Below are 7,306 nucleotides of genomic sequence, written 5' to 3'. Positions count from 1 at the left end.
TGCACCACATACCCATCCTGTGGGTGTTAAAAAAAGATTCAAAGCCCATAAATGGGCTCAAGGATTGGGCTCTGCCTATAGTGGATAGACACATTTTTATGGGTGGGAAGGGTATCTTGAAATAGCCTGCAGATGTCTTGGGCAGCTCTGGTTGGGGTTTCCATGCTAGTGAGGTTATGGTTGTCATGAGTAATCAAGTACTGCTTCCCAGTGTTTACTGTACATGGGCATCCATATACTTTTTATTCTCATTCCATTTGAACTAGAAATGACCCTTGAAACTTCAAGAGTAATACCCTGATGCTGGTGAAAGGTTCGTCATTTAAGAATTTAAATTATTCTTCCATTCCTTTGATCAAGCCTGATTTACCTCCCATTCCCCAGGTGCTGTATGACCATCGTGGGTGATTTCTTCAGTGTTTTGTGACCCATACAGGTTTAATGTTCATGGTGATTATATTATTTGATTTCTTGAACTAAGCTGGTTTATTACACAGTATGAGCTATATGATTTATGGGTTTAGTGCTTTTCCTTAAATTTTTACACTTGGCATTTTTCATGCTTCACCCCACCAGCATATGCCTGCCTTTTCCTGTCTCGTGCTTTAAATATAATAGTTTTGGTATGCCTTCTAGAAGGCAGGCAAGGCACTATGAAGCTTACAGATAGGAGTTTTTCCATGAATATAAACCTGTGAATATATTTCCTACAAATATAAGCTGTATGAATAGGGTCTTATGAATAGTAATCCCCATGTACATAATCTGCATGAATATAATCCTATGAATATAATCTCCTTTAGTAATTCATGAATATAATCCCTTGAACATCATAATCCTCATGAATATAATCCATTGAGCATCATAATTCTCGTGAATATAATTTTTTTTTTTTTTAACAAGTCGGCCGTCTCCCAGCGAGGCAGGGTGACCCAAAAAGAAAGAAAATCTCCAAAAAGAAAATACTTTCATTATTCAACACTTTCACCTCACTCACACATAATCACTGTTTTTGCAGAGGTGCTCAGAACACGACAGTTTAGAAGCATATACGTATAAAGATACACAACATATCCCTCCAGACTGCTATCCCGAAACCCCTCCTTTAGAGTGCAGGCATTGTACTTCCCATTTCCAGGACTCGAGTCCGGTTACATAAAAATAACCGGTTTCCCTGAATCCCTTCATTAAATATTACCCTGCTCACACTCCAACAGATCGTCAAGTCCCAAATACCATTTGTCTCCATACACTCCTATCAAACACGCTCATGCACGCCTACTGGGAGTCCAAGCCCCTCGCCCACAAAACCTCCCTTACCCCTTCCTTCCAACCTTTTTGAGGATGATCCCTACCCTGCCTTCCTTCCCTTACAGATTTAAATGCTCTCCATGTCATTCTACTTTGACCCATTCTCTCTAAATGACCAAACCACCTCAAGAACCCCTCTTCAGCCCTCTAACTAATACTTTTATTAACTCCATGCCTTCTCCTAATTTCCACACTCCGAATTTTCTGCATAATATTTACACCACACATTGCCTCCAACCGCCTCCTCGCTGCTGCATTCACAACCCAAGCTTCACACCCATATAAGATTGTTGGTACTACTATATTTTCATACATTCCCTTCTTTGCCTCCATAGATAATGTTTTTTGTCTCCACATATACCTCAATGCACCACTCACATTTTATCCCTCATCAATCCTATGATTAACCTCATCCTTCATAAATCCATCAGCCGACACGTCAACTCCCAAGTATCTGAAAACATTCTCGTCTTCCATACTCCTCCTCCCCAATATGATATCCAATTTTTCTTTATCTAAATCATTTGATACCCTCATCACCTTACTCTTTTCTATGTTCACTTTCAACTTTCTACCTTTACACACTCCCAAACTCGTCCACTAACCTTTGCAATTTTTCTCTAGAATCTCCCATAAGCACAGTATCATCAGCAAAAACCAACTGTGTCAATTCCCATTTTGTATTTGATTACCCATAATTTAATCCCACCCCTCTCCTGAACACCCTAGCATTTACTTCTTTTACAACCCCATCTATAAATATATTAAACAACCATGGTGACATTACACATCCCTGTCTAAGACCTACTTTTACCGGGAAGTAGTCTCCCTCTCTTCTACACACCCTAACCTGAACCTCACTATTCTCATAAAAACTTTACAGCATTTAGTAACTTCCCACCTATTCCATATACTTGCAACATCTGCCACATTGCTCCCCTGAATATAATCATAAATAAAATCCATGAATATAAAAGGCAGGTCACTCAAGGGAGGTGTTTATTCAGTTCTAATACCGATTATCCACAATGCATTCAGGCTTACCTCATTGTTTGTGGTAGTCTTGGACTCTCATTAGTGCTCTGCAAGCTATTAAAGAATTTAATTTGCCTCATCCTCTAGTTCTTTATATACAACTTTGGTTGCACATTTCTAACAAATACAAAGAAATTGTTTTCTGCTGGGTACTTGGGCATGTTGATATGTTGATGTTCAGGGCAATGAGCGGGTGGACTCTGCTGCATGATCAGCAGTACACAACCTTCCAGTTTCATATAGAGGTTTTGCATCCTCAGATTATTTTGCTGTAATTTCTAGCCTCCTTCACAACTATTGGCAACAACGTTGGTCTGAACTGATTCATAATAAATTACACTGTTATCAAGCCAATAATGGTCTTCATATCATCAATGTTGTGGTTGGGAGACTATGCTTTCCTGTCTTCACATCTGGCACACGCTTCTCTCTCATGGAGAGGCATCCAGTTCCACTCTGCAAATTGTCCAGTTCCAATTTCTGTTAGCCATATTCTACTGGACTGTCTAGTCTATCAGTGAGCATGCAGAATTTACCTTCATTGTTGTCACCACTTTAACACCTCTACTTTTATCTTCCCTCTTCGCTGACGGCTCCACCTTTCACACAGACTCCCTCTTTGACTTTTTGACAGCAACTGACTTATTACACAACCTTTGATTTTACTTCCTTTAGCACTCTTCAATGACCATACAACCTCTATCCTGAAGTGCTGTATGACCCTGGTGGTTTAGCACTTAGTTTTGATTATAATAATCAAGGGAGGTGTCTCGATGCTGGTAAGGAACACTTGCTCTGAAGAATTGGACCCAGCCTCCTCCTCTTTGGACTGAATATAACTGCTTACCATTCTCTAGGCTTTGTGTGACCCCAGTGGGTTTAATTCTTTCCCCTAAATCTTTTATAACAAATGCTGACTAGCCTGCTGCTGGTGCTACTGAATGATGATGAGTAAATAGGAGTTTTCTGAGGCACTGGTATTAGGACATGTACACGAGTAGCAGCAATAGCCTCATATATCTTAGGTGACACAAAATTGATGAGCAGACTTAGTTTATCTAGATATGTTTTAGGAAGGGCTCCCAAGAAGTTTTCGAAAGTCTTAAACCAGTGCTTCCATTCCTGAGCAGCCGTTGATAAGCTGGGGTCACAGTCTAGCCTCTCAGGTTTCAGTAAACGCTCCATGTTGTGATGTAGTCTAGCTCAGGATCACCTACAGGTAGCCCAGGATTATATGTTCAATAAATTACTATATGGAAGGCAGTTACAATGACATTGAAGTCGCGCAACCTACCTGTTCAACACTGGCAAACTGTCCTACCTGATGCGCTTCACTCTATTAGATCATTGCTGTGCACATGCTGTATAGCCCTTGTGGCTTAGCGCTTCTTTTTGATTATAATAATAATAATTGCTGTGCACAGCTACTAATGCAACCCCTCATGAAAGACTCCTCAACTATTCACGTCGTTCCTCTACGGGAGCCTCCGTGCCCACTTGGTTATGTCATCCTGGACCCGTTCTCCTGAAGAGTCACCGTAGGATGAACAAGACGGATCCTCTAGTGGAAGAGGTAGAACTCCTGCAAGCTAATCCACATTACGCCCACATTCGCTACCAAAATGGTGAAGAGACTACAGTATCTACAAGACATTTAGCCCCAGTTGAAATCCCCATTAGTGTGGAATCTCAAGATACACCAATAGATGTGCAAGATGCTTCGTTTTCTCCTGGAAAGCCCCTTGAGACTACCCCTATGGAAATAGAGGATTCTGCTCCAGCAGTTAGTCAAACCCTGCTGGAAAATATTGAACCTGGTGAAGAGGCTCAAAGGCTACGAAGGTCAGGACGTGTACGTCGCCCACCTAACAGTTTGGGAGATTACTGTCTCTGATATTTTAGAAGGGGGAGATTGTAGTGATACTGCTCCTGTGGGGAGCAGCAGCAGGATAATACTGCACCACCTCTCGGGGCCCTTAACAACAACAACAGTTTGGTGTGAGTCATGGGCGCCAACACATGGTGTGTGATTCTCTCCTACTATATCCATATATCAGTGATGCAGATTACATGGTGAGTTTAAATATGTGGCCTGTAGTTATAACTTTCATCTTGACATATGCAAGACATCACCATCCCTGTAGAAGCAGTTATTAGATGTACTAGTCATTATATTTTGTTGTTGCAGAAGTACTATGAAGATTCTATGTTCAATAAAGCCTAGAGATAAGGCCTGTGTTTCTATCACAACAATATGAAGTTCAACGATGAGAAATTTCAATTACTCAGATATGGTAAACACGAGGAAATTAAATCTTCATCTGAGTACAAAACAAATTCTGGCCACAAAATAGAGCGAAACACCAACGTCAAAGACCTGGGAGTGATCATGTCGGAGGATCTCACCTTCAAGGACCATAACATTGTATCAATCGCATCTGCTAGAAAAATGACAGGATGGATAATGAGAACCTTCAAAACTAGGGAGGCCAAGCCCATGATGACACTCTTCAGGTCACTTGTTCTATCTAGGCTGGAATATTGCTGCACACTAACAGCACCTTTCAAGGCAGGTGAAATTGCTGACCTAGAAAATGTACAGAGAACCTTCACGGCGCGCATAACGGAGATAAAACACCTCAATTACTGGGAGCGCTTGAGGTTCCTGAACCTGTATTCCCTGGAATGCAGGCGGGAGAGATACATGATTATATACACCTGGAAAATCCTAGAGGGACTAGTACCGAACTTGCACACGAAAATCACTCACTACGAAAGCAAAAGACTTGGCAGACGATGCACCATCCCCCCAATGAAAAGTAGGGGTGTCACTAGCACGTTAAGAGACCATACAATAAGTGGCAGGGGCCCGAGACTGTTCAACTGCCTCCCAGCATACATAAGGGGGATTACCAACAGACCCCTGGCAGTCTTCAAGCTGGCACTGGACAAGCACCTAAAGTCGGTTCCTGACCAGCCGGGCTGTGGCTCGTACGTTGGTTTGCGTGCAGCCAGCAGCAACAGCCTGGTTGATCAGGCTCTGATCCACCAGGAGGCCTGGTCACAGACCGGGCCGCGGGGGCGTTGACCCCCGGAACTCTCTCCAGGTAAACTCCAGGTAAACTGTCCGCACCCTGACTGTCCTCCTCTTGACCAGGTCAGCCTTCAGTACAAACTTTACTTCTGTTTTGCTTCTCATTTGAAACCGACTTACTGCACCATCCATGACTGCCTCCTTTTGCAGATGTGCTCACCCTTCACACTTTCCTATCATCATCCCTTTGCCATGCAGCCCTTAACAACCCCTACGGGTTTAGCTGTTTTTGGGAATATCACAGTTATCATCTGGAGCATTTTTAGCGCTTCTTTTTGATAATAATAAAAATCTGGAGCATTTTTAAATACCTGGAGCATTTTTAAATACCTGCAGCAGGCACTGGTGTTTTCTTAAACAAGATCCCCTCAAGGGAGGATCCTTGATGCCGGTGAGAGGCTCTTGATTCAAAAATTGAACTTGTTCTCCTCTTCCTTGGATCAAACCTGATTGTCTCTCATTACCCAGACGCTACATAACCTGTACAGGTTTGTCACTTTCCCTAAATATAATGATAGTCTTACATGGTATGACATTCCAGCAGGTACAGAATGCTTCCTACAAAAGTTAGCTAAAACAAAAGTGCTTATATTTACTGCTAAATGGGCAGTGGCTGCAGGAGTGCAAAGAAACCTGCCCATGTTTCTCCGAAGCAGAAAATCGAACCCGAGACCTTGCTAGTGTGAGCCGAATACTCTCACTAATGAGCTACGAGGCATCATTAATCTCGGGCTAAATGCTCTCGAAGGGAGGTTGCCATGGAAATATTTTGCTTGCTCACAGCATGTGAAAATAGGCTTGTAACTACCGTAGTCTATTTGGGCTGTATTTTTTTGGCTACTTATCTTGCATATACGACAATTGATTTGAATTTTAAATATCACTATGAAAAGAATATCCATCATCAGCACTAGTAAGTCTTGTTTCAACATTTCCAAAGTAGCACTAGTAGGTCTTGTATCACAAGCTCGAGTGCTTTTTAATAGGCCTGTAGTACGAGGTCGTGCTATAAACCCGGCAAGTCAGAGTAAATTTAGCGAGGAAATGAAGGAGACACAATAGGAACTTGTAATTTAAATATGTTCCATGACCAGAAGTTATGTACATACTACATACATTATGTATATAGTATGAACACAGTGTGTGTGTGGAGGGATGTCAGATATGAGAACACGTTTAGACTACAATGAATACACACTCAGAAAGGACCAGGAAGGTAATCAGTATTATGTGAACCAGCTGATAGTTCGAGAGGGTCTGGCTGGCTTTGAAGAGGTAACTGAGGTAACTGCTTCAGCTATACACAACCCCTCCCCCCTCCTCTCTTTCTCTCTCTCTCTCTCTCTCACTCTCTCTCTCTCTCTCTCTCTCTCTCTCTCTCTCTCTCTCTCTCTCTCTCTCTCTCTCTCTCTCTCTCTCTCTCTCTCTCTCTCTCTCTCTCTCTCTCTCTCCGAACAACCAGTCAACTCATGGTTGACGAGATCAGATAAGGTCGTCGACTAACTGCTAGATGGCTCTGGCCAATTATGCTTTCAGCTGGTTGATAGGACCTGCATGACCGTGGTTGCATGGCTTGAGTCGAATGCGGAGTGGGTGCTTAATAACAAAGAACTTGGTGAGCTGCAGTGCCATGCACACATGCTAATGCACTCGGCGCACGCCTGCGATTCCACAACATCGGTAGCAGACCTTTGTGTTAATTCCATTCAACTCTAGCAGATATTGAAGGTGCCTCGATGCCGATGGGGAGCTTTTGATCTTAGAAACTGGACCTGTTTTTCTCTTCCTTGGGTGGAACCTGATCGAACCCCATTTCCTATGTGCTCTATGACTTCTACGGGTTCAGTGCTTCCTCTCTGAATGTTA

This window comes from Cherax quadricarinatus, chromosome 12, assembly GCF_038502225.1.
Source record: "Cherax quadricarinatus isolate ZL_2023a chromosome 12, ASM3850222v1, whole genome shotgun sequence".
NCBI classification, from domain to species: domain Eukaryota; kingdom Metazoa; phylum Arthropoda; class Malacostraca; order Decapoda; family Parastacidae; genus Cherax; species Cherax quadricarinatus.
Note: the sequence above shows the minus strand (reverse complement) of the source record.